Consider the following 16,799-nt stretch of genomic DNA (forward strand, 5'->3'; position numbering starts at 1 on the left):
GTTTGGTGTTTCATTCCTAGGACATTTCATTTGTGAACTGGATCTTGTAAAGGCAAGATCAAAACATGTCTTATTAGTTTTGCTCCCTGGAAAATATTAATGAGCTCTTATTCATCACCACCTACTTCATCAGATGCTCAGGGTATAATGCTGAAATTTATACACCTATACACACACATCTCTAAGTATCTAGATATCTTTATGAGCTTATGCGTCTGTTTGCACACACACTTGTATGTTCATGCCTCTGAATGGGAGACTATAAAAGTGCAGACGACAGCACCATCAACTAAAGTATTCCAGATTTGTTGCTAGCTGCACAGAAACAAGTCATACTGGTTAGTCTGTCTCTTTGTCCACAATCCACAAGCTAGTTCTCTCCTGTTTGTTTTACAAGAAATGGCTTGAGTATGGCTTCAGCTTCTGGGTCTGCCTTTTGTGTGCATTCTTCTGAACGTTTGCTTTTCTCCTTCTAGAGATATTTCAGGAGATTAGCTAAATTGATTTTATTTCCTGCTGACAGAAGTGGTCCAACTGGGGCTAAACCCCCCCCCCCACCAGCAGATATTATCAGGGGTGTCAGAATGGGAGAGAGGCCTAACCTACATAGTGCAGAAACTTTATATACTCAGCTGAAATGAAGGGAATTTCTGCTCCTGCTACTAGGATTTTCAAGTACACCTAAAATATCACTGAATGAATGAATGAATGAATGAATGAACGAATTAATTAATTTCTCTAATTTTAAAAAATTACTTGGAGATTCAACAAAGGTTAACACAGGCTGTTAAAGTGCCCTCTGTATATTCCATGATGAACAGATCTTGTAACACCAATTGTCAAAAAATGTAACTGTTCTTATGACCAATAAGCTACCACTCTCCTTTTACTGTCCCAGTTTCTAGCAGTTTGCAAAATTCTTATCAATAGATATGGTTTATAGAAGTTGCTTGTTGCCCTCCTTACATCACCATTTCTGCAATATTATTTTCATGACTGATAAATAAATTCTGAACACTGTAAAATTAAAGCAACAGCCTGACTTGTTTCTAAAGAAATAATGTGAAGGACAGTTATTAAAGACAAACAGTCAAATCTCCTTTGAGTAGAACTTCATCACTGTGGACTTCATGAACATACTATATTTCTCCCAAAATAAGACCTAACCAGAAAACAAGCCGTAGCATGATTTTACGCGTGTGCCAAATATAAACCCTACCCCAAAAAGAAGCCCTAGTTAAGAGCCTGCCCACTCCGTCCCACCGTCTGGTTGCTCGTGGCTGCAGTGAGTTGAGGCATGGGTAGCCTGGCTGTGGGGGCCCTGAAGTGCTTGGGCACATGGGGCAGCTCCACACCCCGTAAAAGGACATGGAAGACTGCACATTGTTCAAACAGCTAATAACATGAACAATATAATGTTGCAAGGAAATGAAATTATAAATACTAAATTGCAGGGCAGATCTAAAGCCTTTTTGCTATTTACAGGAACATTTTTTGTAATGCCACCCACCCTGTTTCTAGAATTTGCTTTCCAGTTTTTCTATGAATTTGCTTGTCCGCTTAGATCAGGGGTGTCAAACTGCTGGCCTGTGGGCCAGACATGTCATCTGGAAGCCGCGCCCACCCCATTGCCGGCAATGGCAAAACTGTCCCGATACATTGCGCGACATCACGTGACATCACGAGTTTGACATGTCTGACTTAGATGAACCTATTCCTTGATTTCATTTGTCCCTGATGTGCCCACCATGTAGACAAATCAGATCATATTATGTGGGCAATATTCTCATCTTGGTGATTATTGGTTCCCAATCAGCTTGTAGAAAATGGGAGACTTCTCCAAAAAGAGGTATTGTACAAAGTGTAAGGATTTTGGAAGGCAATAGCACTGAGCAGAAATACATCTGCATTTATTTTCTTAAATATTATGCTTTATACTTCCTGTTGAACGCCGCCTGTTTGATGAACATTATAGGTTGTGCTTCCAAGACCAGTGATGTTATCACTGTAGCTCATAAGGAGCCTAGTTCAATAACTCTGCAGTCTCTGGGGTGCCACATAAAGCTTTCAGAAAGAGATTGGATTCTAATGGGAAAAATCTATCAACATTCCAGAGGAAAGCCAAACAGTTTAATTATTCAACCCCCAAATCATTAAGCGGTGGTATAATAAGCAAGTCTGAACTCTTGCTTCTTTTGCAATTTGTTAAAAGCCGCTGTCAGTGGTGCCAAGTCAATATTTCTACGGTACATTTACAAGAATGACATCCAATGGCGAGCCAGATTAAATAAGCTCTTGCAAGGATTCTTTCTGCTTGTTCTGGGATGTAGGCAAGCATTCAAACACTGGGAAGAATGCCAGGTCTTCATAACTCATGGGAACTGCGACAGTCCCTTTGTTTCCCTTTGTTAGTATACTCCTTTCAATCCACCAGGCTAGGTTGGCCCCCCCCTCCTCCTCATCAACTGATCTTCCAACAGTAGAGCTGCAAATAAGTGGAGCATATGGAGGTCAAAGTGGCTGGACTGACAGGTAGTTCACTTCAGAAGATGGTTTTGACCCATCCCTTCCACTGCTTCATCTCTCAAACTAGCCTTCATTATAAAGTTGTTTGTTAATCAGGCATATGAATAATTCTTTCATGACTACTTTGAAAGAGAGAGATTTTTGTCAGGTCTGAAATAAGCTTTTTTGCTGCTTGGGATGAGACTCATAAGTCTGTTAGGCGCACGTTCTTAGGAGTCAGTGCTTAAATCAGTAGAAATTACTTAGAAGACACTACGGAGAGGATGAAGACACTATATTGGTTAGTCTTGAACCAGGTTCAAGTCCCACTTAACCATGAAGGTCACTAGGCAACTTTGGGGTCATCCCAATTTCTCAAGCTGATCTATTTTAGTTGTACTAAGAGCTGTGGTGGTACGGTAGTTAGAATTCAGCACTGCAGGTTAATTCTGCTGACGGCCAGCTGCCAGCAGTTTGGCAGTTCGAGTCTCACCGGCTCAAAGTTGACTCAGCCTTCCATCCTTCTGAGGTCAGTAAAATGAGGACCCAGATTGTTGGGGGCAATACGCTGTCTCTGTAAACCACTTAGAGAGGGTTGTAAAGCACTGTGAAGCGGTATATAAATCTAAGGGCTACTGATATTAGAAATACAATCAAAATACAACCATGTTTGTTGCCCTACATTATAGTTGAAAAGACAGGACGGACTTGAAATAATACATAAAATAAAACTGGACCACTTGAACTGGTTGCTACAGAGAAGCTGCTAGAAATAATTTCCCATAGTGAACTTCTGTATCAGATGCAAATCTGTAGAAACTCTAAGGGCCTTTCTCTATTTGTATTTAACCATGGCACAAATGTGTCTTTACAACACTTTTTCTACAGTGTCCTTATAATGTCTTTATCTCAACTCCAGCTTATAAAATAGATTTAAGTTGTTCTTAGCTGTACTAATATTAATGATTTCCTCTTTAAGCTGACAACTTCCAGTGATAGTCAGAAGACTATAGTGCAATGTTTCTCAACCTTGACAATTTTAAGGCATGTGGACTTCAACTCCCAGAATTCCACAGCCAGCAATGCTGCCTTAAAATTGTCAAGGTTGAGAAACACTGCTATAGTGCAAAATATATTATACTTTATCATCAGGAATAATGTCAGATGGGTGGGTGGGTCAGGTGGGATCAGAAGAGCATCTATTGGCTGTTACAGAACAATGTGGTCATGCCCTTCCTCTCCAATCAGATTTTATTTAATTTGGCTTTCATCTCCCTAAAGAGATGGATGCAACAGTCCAGGCAGTGGTCCCGTGGATTTGTACAAGAACAGTAAAGTTTTTTTTTAATTGAAGCTTTTCTATGGCAACCTAACTCTAGCTGTTTGTAAACAATTCCCCAAACAATATGGCTTATGGATGTAGCCATTTTTATATCCTCCAGGGGCTGATGGAAGCAATATCCAGTATTTTTTTTAAAAAAGTGGGAGATGTCAATTAGAATTGTACAATAGTAATACAGCTTTCAGCTGGTAATATTGCATATGCTTTAACTCTATAGTCCTCCTGATTTAGCACAAGGCTGTAATAAAAGAATAGTAGAATAATGGAATCTGTTCTCCTCTCTCAGTACCGGCTGAACACAACTTAGAAGAAGAATCCAATAGTTATCATCTGTTGCCACACCAAAAAAAAAAAAAGGAAAAAAGTTTAAAGATAAATCTGGTTTACAAGCCGCTTCCCTTATGACTCTGATCTTATTTGCCCTTTTGAACTTTCTCCAGTCTGAACTGTAACAGAATGTGTTGAAGGAAGAGACACAGGAAGATGACAAAGAGATGACAAATTGAATTCTGCAGCAGACTCGCCCTAGTCCTGCTACAGAACCTGGATTGGCTGTTGAAGTGCTAGGCAGTGGGTAGCAAAGATGGAGGAACCAGGCAACCACATTGCCTATCAGGTGCATAATCAGAACAGAGTGATTTACATAGAGTCAAGATTGGGATTAATAGCAGGAACAGTTCATTACATGCCAACAAACTTTTCTGAATATCCTTAATTGGGAGTGGGGGTGGGGGTGGGGGAGAAAACTGAAGACTTCAGCCTTATTTCTAACCTGACATCTTTTAAATTTTCTAATTTTTATTCCCTCTAACTATTACTATACCAGAAATGCTCTACAGCTGTATTTTATCCAACTCACATCTTTAGCTTTAACTTCCTGTAAAGTTCCTGTAAACTCATGGAAAGTTTCATAATTTATGGGAACTTCATAGCCCTTCAGTTTCTCGGAAGTCAGAATCTCATTTCCAAATGTAGGCACAGAGGATGGGCATGGTTGCACAGAGGCAAGGTCTGCAAAGTTTTCTGTAAACTTTTTTGCAAACTTGCATAGAGGCACGGTCTGCAAAACGTTCTCTTTGTTTATATGGGTCCTATGGGCTAAGTTGCAAGGATTTTCACAAAAATGTATGTAGCTAAAACTGCAACATACATCACGTTGACACATGGTTAGCCATAAGCAGCCTAAATTATGCTAAGCTATTTGAACCAAAAGTGGAATTTGCAGAACTTGCTTTTTAACTTCACAGTCAATGAGTTCAAATTCTTCAGTGCCATCAGATCGAAAGAACTCAGTTCCAGAGAACAAGATTGTAGCAGCAACCAGCAAATCAGAAATAGAAGCTTGAGGTCATAGCCTTGCTATTGACAATGCAGATACTCCTATACTAGAGATACAACATTTAATTCATGACTCATTACAACCTCCCTCTGAACTTCTGATTAATTTCCCTGATCCAAGGTGGTAACAGAATGTAAGTTTTATATAGTTTTCTAAAAAAATCAACTTCCTAGCAATGGAGAGACCATCTTTTCCCCTCCAATCAGTTTCTTGATTTAATTCTTGAAATTGTCACTATGTAATATACCATCCTCATATATGAGAATTATTCTTTCTGCACTTGTAGAATAAGAATAAAGATGGTTTTATCTCAGACCAAGAAATTGGACATTTGGACAGTCAGAAAGTACAGGACAGAGCAAGTAAGGATAGTGAACAGAGGCATCTGTATAAGCGGTCAAAAAAAAAAAAAATCCAGATGGTAATTCCATCCAAATTATTAAAGCCTATATCCTGGTTTTACATGCACATCAAAAAGGGCATGTATAGCTGTGGCTGCCATCTTGACTATTTTTTAGTCTCCCTGAAGATTCCCTGATAGTGGATAGACCCAGATGTGACTACAGGGGTTTATTTTTCATTAAGTCCTGGAAGAATAAAAATGATAAGGAAAGACAGAAGGATAGATCAAGGCTTTTCAACCAGTGGTACGGGTACCACCTGTGATACATTGGCACCTGGCAGGTGGTATGCGACCATCCTAAAAAAGTGGTAGCGGGGGAGGGGAATGAGCTGAACTGGTGGCAGCACCGCACAAGCCTGAGGAGAGATGGCTGGAGCTGCAAGGCTGTCAGGGCTCAGCGGAAGCGCCAGGATCAGCGCTTCTTCGGGGCTGTCAGGGCTCAGTGGCTGGATCTTGGCGCTGATCCTGGTGCTTCTGAGCCCAGAAGAAGCGCCGATCAGCTGGAATGTTGCAGCATCTCCAAAATCTTGTGATTTACATTCAGATGCTTGGCAACTGATTCATATTTATGATGGTCACAGTGTCCCAGGGTCATGTGAAGTGACCAAAACCTGCTGCAACCACCCAGCAGACGGGGGGGGGGGAAATAAAAACCAAACACCCCCCCACCCCTGCTGCCAATCTTCAACAGAAATGCCTCACAACAATGAAAACCTCAGACAGGAGGAAGAGCACCGCAGGCAGGTGTCTTGCTTGGCTGTGCCTTGGAGGGGGCACTTTTTTCAGTGCTATTGTAACTTCAAACAGTCATTAAGCAAACTGTTGTAAGTCGAGGGCTACCTATACTTCATCACTTTTTTCCTTTTTTTTTTTTGGTCATCAAGTGACAGCTTGCTAGGCAACTGGTGGTACTCGTATGTTGCCATATCCTAAAAGTGGTACAATTTATTTATTTATTTATGAGACTTATATACCGCTTTAAATGCAAGCACTCTCTAAGCGGTGTACACCAGTAAGCAATGTATATATATATTTACATTGCCCCCAACAATCTGGGTCCTCATTTTACCTACCCCGGAAGGATGGCCGGTGAGATTTGAACCGCTGACCTGCTGAACACAGTCAGCTAAAGTGGCCTGCAGTATTGCACTCTAACTGCTGCGCCACCTCGGCTCTTAATGGGTGAAAAGGTTGAAAAGCCCTGATATAGATCGATGGTAACTCTGATGTATGAAGTAATAAAGGAAAATAAGACATTTTTGAAAGCACAAGACATTTTTGAGACTCCAGGTTAGCAGAGGAGAGAAGAATACCTTTGGGACAAGGTAGATTAGGTGAGAGAGAAATGTACAAAATTTTCAGGGCAACAATAAGACATTTGTATTAGAAATAGGAGGGAATGGGAAGATAGGAAAGGCATTTTTAACGAGATATTGCTTGCTATAAATATCATGAGAGAAATTAATGTTTTTGCTAAGTGAGTTCTCTACAGGGACAAGAAGATTTAAAGGGCCAAAAATAATAGCTACTGACCATACTAGCTGGGGATTGTGGGAGCTGTAAATCAACCCATTTGAAGGGGATTATGGCAGGAAAAGCTGTATTTGAAATATTACTTTTCTCTGAGCTTTTTTTTACTTGCTATAAATCCTTCTTAATACCAGGTTTCAAATTAGGACTGAAAACAACTGTGGCTCAGGATGCTTTTATCCGTGGCCATCAGCTAAAACGAAAGAAGCTGCTGAGGGGCACCAAATGCTGCTCTTTGCAAAGAGAGTCAGTTACCATGGTCTCCAGAGTATGTTGTTAAATAACTGGCAGGCCAATGTTAATCCTTCATAGACCCCCATCTAAAATTGGGTTGTGCCTTTTTCTCTGGCTCTTTAACTGCATGAGTTGAAGGCCAACGGGGTTAGAGTAAGATTACCACTGGATGCCAAAACCACATGTTGGGATCCACGTGCCTGCTCTCATTTTTACTGGATTAGATTACTCCATCAAGTTGCAACAACCGTCTGCCCTTGGTTGCCTCCACTGAGCAGGACTGTCCAAACATTACGTACAGATTCAGTTCTTATAATTACTGTGAAATGACCCGGAGCTCCCCACCCCCGCCCCATTTAGGGAGTGAAACAAAACTATGTAGTGTAATAGAATAGTCCTGTGATATTATTCATTTTTAGACCTGGCAATCCAAATCAAGGAAACAGAAATAAAGATCACTTTAATAGGAACTCTTTGTCTGCAAGCAAAATGCATGAGCAGAAATAGCATCAGAGAGGAAAACCTGGAAGATGCTTGTTTCCAAATATGGATTGGATTTTTTCTTCTGAGCTAGATAAAGTTAAAGATGCTTCTTCCTTTTAGCAGACAAGCTATTCTATCATTTGCTTTCTGTATGAGGTATAAGAGAGTCAATGATCAAGTGTAATTTCTTGGGGCCTGATGCATACTTGTAACAACTATGTTTCATTTTAAACATAGGATGAAACAGAAGAATGACTGCCTGATTTTTATTTACAAAAAGAAAAGGCAATAAAAGATGTATTCAGATGAATGGTGTATCATGTAAAGGGCACGTATCATGCAAGTATGAACATAAACAGGGTGAGCTAGAAATTCAGGTTAATGAGGGCAGATATGATATTGTTGCCATTACGGAAACATGGTGGGATGAAACCCATAAATGGAACACACAGCTAGAGGGATTTAAATTATTTAAAAGAAACAGACCAAATAAAAGAGGAGGTAGAGTTGTTCTCTATATAAGAAATAACTACATCTCTACAGAAATAGAGCACAATGATGAAAACTGTATTGAATGCATTATAAAATATAATGCATTCAAGACAGTTATTAAAGGGAGGGGAAAAGACATTTCCATACGTGTATGCTATAGGCCACCCAACCAAACAGCAGAAATAGACGAACTTTTTGCTAGTCAGCTAACTAAGGTATGTAGAAAGCACATCACAATAGTAATGGGGGACTTTAATTACCCTGACATCAACTGGGAGACAAACTCTGCACCAAATGGAAGATCAAACAGATTCCTGACAAACCTAGCAGACAACTTTGTTTCCCAAAAAGTAGAGAAGGGAATTAGGGGATTAGCCATATTGGATCTAATCCTCACTAACAGAGATGAAATGATAAAAGGTGTTGAAGCCATAGGAAACTTGGGGGGAAGTGATCGTGCAGTATTGGAATTCAACATTATAGAAGCACAAGCAATAGAACACAGTCAAACTAGAGTCTTGGACTTTAAGAGAGCTAATTTCAATAAATTTAAAGAGAGCTTGGGAAGGATTCCATGGATGAGAATCCTCAAAGAGAAAACAATTCAAGAAGCTTGGGAAATTTTGAAAAGTGAGATAATAAAAGCCCAGTCTAGCATAATACCAACGAAGAAGAAAAATAACAGCTCTCAAAAGAAACCAGCATGGCTGCATAAAGAACTCTCTGATAGATTGACAGATAAAAAGGACTAGTATAAAAAGTGGAAAGAGGGGCACATAACTAAAGCAGAATATCAGCAAATAGTCTGAATCTGCAAAAATGAAGTGAGGAAAACTAAGGCTCAAAATTAACTAAGGTTTGTGACCAAAGTCAAAAATAACAAAAAAAAAGCTTCTTTCAACATGTAAAAAACAAGAAAAAAGTGAAGGAAATGATTGTCCATTAGTGGGGGAAATTGGCAAGAAGGTGACAAGCAACAGAGAGAAAGCAGAATTATTTAACTCGGTTTTTGCATCTGTCTTTACACAAAGGGAAAAAACAGTCCAACCTATCAAAAACAGTACCATAAAAAACTGATTAGAAACACAAGTTAAGACAGGCAAAAAAATGGTGAGCACCTGTCCAGCCTAGATGAGTTCAAATCACCAGGACCAGATGGATTATACCCCAAGGTTCTCAAGGAACTGGCAGATGTGATCTCAGAACCACTGAACTATATTTTTCAAAGATCCTGGAGCACCGGGGAACTACCAGAGGACTGGAAAAGAGCTGATGTAGTTCCCATCTTCAAAAAAAGGGAAAAAAATAGATCCAGGAAATTACAAACCTATCAGCCTGACCTCAATACCTGGGAAGATTCGGGAAAAGATAATCAAACAACGAAACAGCGAACAGAGGCAAATAAAGTCATTACTAAAAGCCAACATGGGTTTGTCAAAAACAGATCATGCCAGACAAATCTTATTGCATTCTTTGACCAAGTGACAAAATTAGTGGTCTAGAGGAATGCTGTGGATATAATTTACTTGGACTTCAGTAAGGCATTTGATAAAGTAGATCACAACCTACTACTTGATAAGATAGAAAAATCTGGGTTAGACAGCATCACCACCAGATGGATTCGTAGCTGGCTGACCGGCTGTACTCAGCATGTGGTCCTCAATGGAACTGCATCTACATGGAGGGGAGTGTGTAGTGGGGTGCCCCAGGGCTCTGTTCTGGGCCCAGTGCTCTTTAACATCTTCATCAACGATTTGGACGAGGGGATAGATGGGGAACTCATTAGTTTTGCAGATATCACCAAGCTGGCAGGAATAGCCAACATTCCAGAAGATAGGCTTAAGATACAGGAGGATCTGGACAGACTTGAACACTGGGCAGTATCTACCAAAATGAAAGTCAATAGTGAAAAAAGTATGGTTCTACATTTAGGCAAGAAAAACCAAATGTACATGTATAGTATAGATGGTACCTTGCTCAATAGTAACTGTGAGAGGGATCTCGGAGTCCTAGTGGACAATCACTTAGATATGAGCCAGCAGTGTGCTGCAGCTGCCAAAAAAGCCAACACAATGTTAGGCTGCATTAACAGAGGGATAGAATCAAGATCACGTGAAGTGTTAATACCACTTTACAATGCCTTGGTAAAGCCACACTTGGAATACTGCATCTAGTTTTGGTCACCACGATGTAAAAAGGATGTTGAGACTCTAGAAAGAGTACAGAGAAGAGCAACAAAGATGATTAGGAGACTGGAGGCTAAAACATATAAGGAACGGTTGCTGGAATTGGGTATGTCTAGTTTAATTAAGAGAAGGACGAGGGGGGACATGATAGCAGTGTTCCAATATCTCAGGAGCTGCCACAAAGATGAGGGAGTCAAGCTATTTTCCAAAGTGCCTGAAGGCAGGACAAGAAGCAACGGATGGAAACTAATCAAGGAGAGAAGCAACCTAGAACTAAGGAGAAACTTCCTGACAGTTAGAACAATTAATCAGTGGAACAACCTGCCTCCAGAAGCAGTGAATGCTCCAACACTGGAAGTTCTTAAGAAGAGACTGGACAGCCATTTGTCTGAAATGGTATAGGGTTTTCTGCCTGAGCAGGGGTTGGACTGGATGACCTTCAAGGTCCCTTCCAACTTTATTATTATTATTATTATTATTATTATTATTATTATTATTATTATTATTATTATTATAAATATTGTTGCCAGACCACTGGATTTGGTATTAGTTCTTCAGTACAAGTTGGAGTTCAGAAATGTTAACATTTACTCCAGGGTCTAAGTGACATAGCAATAACACTGGCTCCCATTATTCTAGGGGAATCAATGTTCCATTTATTAAAATGTTTGTTCACTCTCCACACTCTCTATCAAAGGCCACCCTGGTTAGCAGTGATTGATTACTGCATGCTTGAGTTGATGGATTTCCTGAAGTTGCCTGTATAGGTTGTCATTGAATCACTGGAGTTTGTTCTTCTGGAGGTTTTAAGTGAAGAAACCAGCAGAAAACCTCCAATCTTCAATGCCTTTTGTTTGATTAGTAGAAAAGATACAACAAACACACCCTATTTGCTCTTTCAGTCTAGGCAGAAAAGAATGCCAGCAGCAGCCATGGAACCTTAGATACTTGAGAGGGTATGTTTCATAAAGAGGCACATAACATACTGTCTTTCAAATTGCAGCAGCTAGAATTTTACTGCCTTCTCTATCCTTCTCACTTTACATGTTCTTAGAAGAAAGAAGCTTCAGATCATGGTTTGCGTGTGAGTTCCCAGTCCTATTACTGCAGGATCAGATCTGGTCAAGGCATAAGAATTGTGCCTTGTGGTAAGAGGGGTTGCCAATAAATTTTATAAACAAACAAACTGGGGCCTGGGTTGCCTGACTACAAGTGAATGATACTAAGCTGGCAGGAATAGCCAACACCCTAGATGATAGGCTCAAGATCCAGATGGATCTTGACAAATTTGAACATTGGTCCCTATCTAACAATAAGAAAATCAATGTAGAGAAAAGTAAAGTGTTACACTTAGGCAAGAAAAACCAAAAGTACACATATAGATTGGGTGAAACCAGACTTAATAGCAGCAACTGCGAGAGGGATCTTGGAGTCTTAGTGGACAATCAATTAAATATGAGCCAACAGTATGTGGCAGCAGCCAAAAAAACCAATGCAATCCTAAGTTGCATTAACAGAGGGATTCAATCAAGATCACGTGAAGTACTAATACACTCTATAAAGCCTTAGTAAGACCACGCCTAGAATACTGCATCCAGTTTTGATCTCCACACTATAAAAAAGGTATTGAAACTCTAGAAAGAGTGCAAAGAAGAGCAACAAAGATGATGGGGACTAGAGGCTAAAATATATGAAGAACGGTTACAGAAACTGGGCATGGCTAATCTAGTGAAGAGAAGGACTAGGGGAGACATGATAGCAGTGTTCCAATATCTGAGGGGCTGTCACAGAGAGGAGGGTGGTTAACCTATTTTCCAAAGCACCTGAAGGCCAGACAAGGAATAACGGATGGAAACTGATCAAGGAGAGATTCAATCTAGAAATAAGGAGAAATTTTCTGACAGTGAGAACAATCAATCAATGGAACAGAGTGCCATTAGTGCTTCATTACTGGAGGATTTCAAGAAGGGATTGGAGTGCCATCTGTCAGAAATGGTTAGGGATTCTTGCTTGGGCAGGGGGCGGGTTGTGCAAGATCCCTTCCAACTCTGATATTCTATGATTTATTTGTTTAATGTTAAAATATATATGTTGTTATTTCTGGTAACCCTTAATAAATTAAAACTGAATGATGAGGCTTTATAATGGTTGAAACATTAGAGAAGGAGTAAATTACTGAAATTGTAATTGTTTTGTATATATACTTCCTTTGTCCTTTTTTCTCTGCACTTTTTTTTTACTTTTTATATTTGTCTTACTTAGTTTTTATCTTTGTATTTTTAACCTATAATGAAAAATAACATTATGAAAAGTAGCATTATGTACGTGCTTCCCATACTGGAGCTAAAAGAAATATCAAACATCATAATACTTGCAAGGTACAGCTTTCAGAGGGGGAAATCATTGGAGATGCCTAATCATTGTGTAATAAACTTTACTTGCACCTTTATATGGGCTGAGCAATGAAGTATGTGTCTTCAGCTTTACTGAACTCAGCTTGCTGGAAGAGTCTGCAATATTCATCATTTGTTCTCTGCCTTCCAATCCCAGTCACAGCAAAGATGGCCCTTGGGGTACAAAAAGTCTTGACTACTGGAGGGAAGAAAGATAAGTCACCTCCACCAGTTCCCTCAAGACACATTTTGTTCCTTGTGATGAACAGGGAATGCTTTTCATGACAAGTCACAATTCATAGTACCTAATGGCAGCCAAAGTATTACAGCACAGGAGACAGAAAGTCCCATAGATGTCTCTCCGCCCCCCTGGCAGTAAATTTTTTTTCATGAAGCTCATGGTATGCCAGTTGAAATATCTGCCTGATTCTGTTTATTGCACCGACCAAAGGACCACTGAAGACCTTCCATATTTCCAAGGTCTGTCTTGTGTGTGTGTGTGTGTGTGTGTGTGTGTGTGTGTGTGTGTGTGTGTGTGTCTTCAAATCAGTGTTAACTCCTAGTGACCACCTGAACCTGTCACTACAGTCTTCTTGGCAAGAAGGGCTGAAAGAGATTGATCAGCCCAAGGTCACCCAGCAGGCTTTGTGCCTGAGGCAGGGCTAGAACTCACTGACTCCTGGTTTCTAGCCTGATGCTTTAACCAGGATATATGCATTCCACCCCCACCCCCACTTCTCTCCATTTCCAAAACAGGAAAAGAAATCTACCAGGTGAAACTAAAAACCCTAGTGATCCCCCATCCATTAACGGTGCTGCTGCTATTTTTTAAACTCCACAATAAATATTTTACAGACTAATGATAACAGAAAAACTCTGAGCCAGAAGGAAGGTTTGTGCCTGATTGGAAAGGAGGAAAGGAGAGCTGGTTTGAAAACTGACCATCCCCTCCTTCCTCAGGCTGGCTGCGGTTATTGTCTTGACTTGAATTTAATGGATTATCAGTGTCTTCAGTTCTCCTGAGCTTTGCAAGTTAGTAATGTACAAGTGGGTCTCCTGCGAAGGTTACAATAAAAAAAAAATGTGAGAAGGTTACAATAAAAAAAAAATGTGAGCGAGGCCTGGCAACAGAAAAGGCTTCTTAAGGTGTTTTTCCAAAAGGCCCAGGCTCAAATGATCCTGCAACCTCACTGGCTTGTTTGCCATGATAGCTTTTTATACTGAGTGTGAGGTGGCACTAAAATTCATATAGAATATTAGAAGTCGCAGCCTCACCAGGTTTGAACACCTCTAGTAGACTGTTGTGGTATAAAGAAGATATAGCTATATTTACTTTACTTTTTTTTCTTATCTCCTGTCATAATTTTTTTTAGCTGACTCATTCTGACGCCTTTTCTGTGCTTTAAATATCAAGCCATAGGGGAAGTACACAATGAATATAGAATATAAATAGACATGGTTCTGTTGTCATGTCAAAATCACTTCTTTGTCCTTGAATATTTTACAAATGAACTTGTTATGTATGTGTGTAGTAGGGGCAGAGAGCTGGCAAAGCAGCATTTGCTGCTCTGCTTAACTGAAAGCAAGTTCCCAAAATAATTATTGCCTACATGATTTGAGGCAAGAGAAGAAATTACCATGTAATACTTGCTTATTTTACCTCCTCCTACAGAACTTCTAATTAATATTAATATAATTTTGTGTTGTTGAGAAATTACTGCTTTTCTTAAGGGACACACTTACAATTAAAAAGTCTAGGTATCTCCAGGCTATCTTCTCCAACCAACATTGACATGTTTGAGATATTCATCCCAGGAGAAACTAAAGGTTTATGTTCAAATTTGAGCAAAAGCATTGCTCTTCATAGATGGCACCAATTCTTTGGACCAACTTCTCTTGGCAGGTGAGCCTAGCTGAGTTGCAAATAACTTTCAGTCAAAATGGAATTGTTGAACAGAGATGTCACCAGCTATTATTGTGATCTTTTTCTTGTTTCATGGATGTTTTAGTTGCTGTATCTGTGCTTCATTCTGCAAAATCCCAAGAGTCACCACAATGTGCATTTTATAAATTTTATTCTTTTTTAAATTAAATTTCATTAAAAATTTTTACAAAGTACAGAAAAACTAACACAAACTAGTAAAGAGTAAAAGCAGCAAAGAAAGTAAAGAAGAAAGAAAAAAGAAAAAGAAAGAAAGAAAGAATAAAAAGAAACAGAAAGAAGCTTCCAATTTTCTTGCATCTAAATTACAAAGCCATCTGTTATTCTATTCTAAAAATACTGACTCTTTTTCTATTATTCAGGTTTTTTTTTCCTAATCATTAAAATCACAAATCATAAGTGGTCAGCCATAGATGTAGATATTGTTCCTTGTCTTATTACAAAATTTAATTTAGTGATCTCCACAGGTTCCATCATCTTCACCAACTATTTTAATAATAAAAAAATAATGTGGTGATTCTTGATTAATATATATCCACTGAACAGTGGTTATACTTGGAAAAACATATGAGTAATGGCCCAGTTAAGGGACAATATCTAGAGTAAATTCTTAGCAAAATTGAAATATGTGGGAAAAGTAATTTCTGTTCTTGTTTGAACTAGAATAGAATAGAATAGAATAGAATTAAGCAGATCATCTTAGTTGCTCTCCTCTGAATTTTTTCCAAACTCTCAACATCTTTTTTGTGATTTGCCTTCATACAATGTGGTTGTATTTGTGTTTTTTTAAAATAAAATTTACAGATTGCAATCCAGAGACTTCTTTTTAACCTAATGGACAAGCTATTATTAAATAAGTAATGGAACTTTCTTTTTATATATGAAACTGCAGCAAGACTATTGTATGCTCAAAAGTGGAAAGGTTTGACACCCAGCACAATGGAAGGGTTCTATGACAATTCTCTGTGGCCAGCTCGCCATGTCCAACTCGCTGCAGGACAAGACTTACACTGATATGAAAGAAATGGTAGAATAGACTCATTAAAGAAAGGATGCAAAAGGAGGGACAGAATGAAATGTGAACAACAAAAAATAAAATAAATGTTTATTTATTTTAAATAATTAAATTGAATTGTTAAATTATCTTGCAGCAAGTTGTCCCGCGGTGAGTTGGTCATGATAAGTTGGCTGCGACGAGTTGGCTGTGGTAAGTTGTCCCATTCCCCACCCCCCTCTCCCTCCCTCCCTCCCTCTTTCTCTCCCTCCCTCCCCCCCTCTCCCTCCCTCCCTCTTTCTCTCTCTGTCTTTCTCTCTCTCTCTCTCCCTTTTTCTCTCTCTCTTTCTTTCTCTCTCTCTCTCTCCCTCCCTCCCCCCCTCTCTCTATGTCATTCTCAGTCACATTTCTGCTTAGTGACCATTTCAGTTAACAACCTGGTCCTTAGAATGGAACTTGGTTACTGAATGAAGAGTGGATACAATTCAATACATTATCACATCCTAATGCATTTTGTTGCCATTTCTGAAGTGGGTGGAATTTGAAAATATTAGCATCTGTTTATAATTTGACGGCTTTCTTCTTATGACATACAAGCAAATTCTCTAAATTTAGCAAACTGACAACAAAGTGAAGCAAGTGAAGCTGTGACTGTGCTTGTTACTTACTTAGTTGCTTACTTCAGCTTTCCTTTCCTTTACAGACCTGTGAAGATCATAAATTCAAGGTTCGGTTGTAAAGTTATTTTTTCATCACCATCATAATTGTGATTAACCAAGACGGTTGCTAAATAAGGTCTACGTGTATTGTGAGGGACTCAACCTTATTCTGGCAGTCATGCTAATAGCTTTTAAGACTAAACAAATCCTATGCAAGCATGCACAAGTTTGTAAAAATATATGAAAACTCATTCTGGATATAGCTGAAGATCCATTTAACCTCACTTTTTGGTCAAC

At 39.2% G+C, this 16,799-nt stretch overlaps 1 long non-coding RNA gene across 1 annotated transcript; it reads left to right on the forward strand.

Moving 5' to 3' along the window:
- The first annotated feature begins 14,492 nt into the window (after positions 1-14,492).
- On the forward strand, positions 14,493-16,799 carry LOC120308747. The gene is made up of 3 exons (XR_005556923.1): positions 14,493-14,810; positions 16,001-16,056; positions 16,547-16,799. It is a non-coding gene; the product is annotated as an uncharacterized LOC120308747 (long non-coding RNA).

The sequence above is a fragment of the Crotalus tigris genome, unplaced genomic scaffold (genome assembly GCF_016545835.1).
Source record: "Crotalus tigris isolate CLP2741 ecotype Arizona unplaced genomic scaffold, ASM1654583v1 scf7180000017946.1269602, whole genome shotgun sequence".
In the NCBI taxonomy this organism is placed as follows: Eukaryota; Metazoa; Chordata; class Lepidosauria; order Squamata; family Viperidae; genus Crotalus; species Crotalus tigris.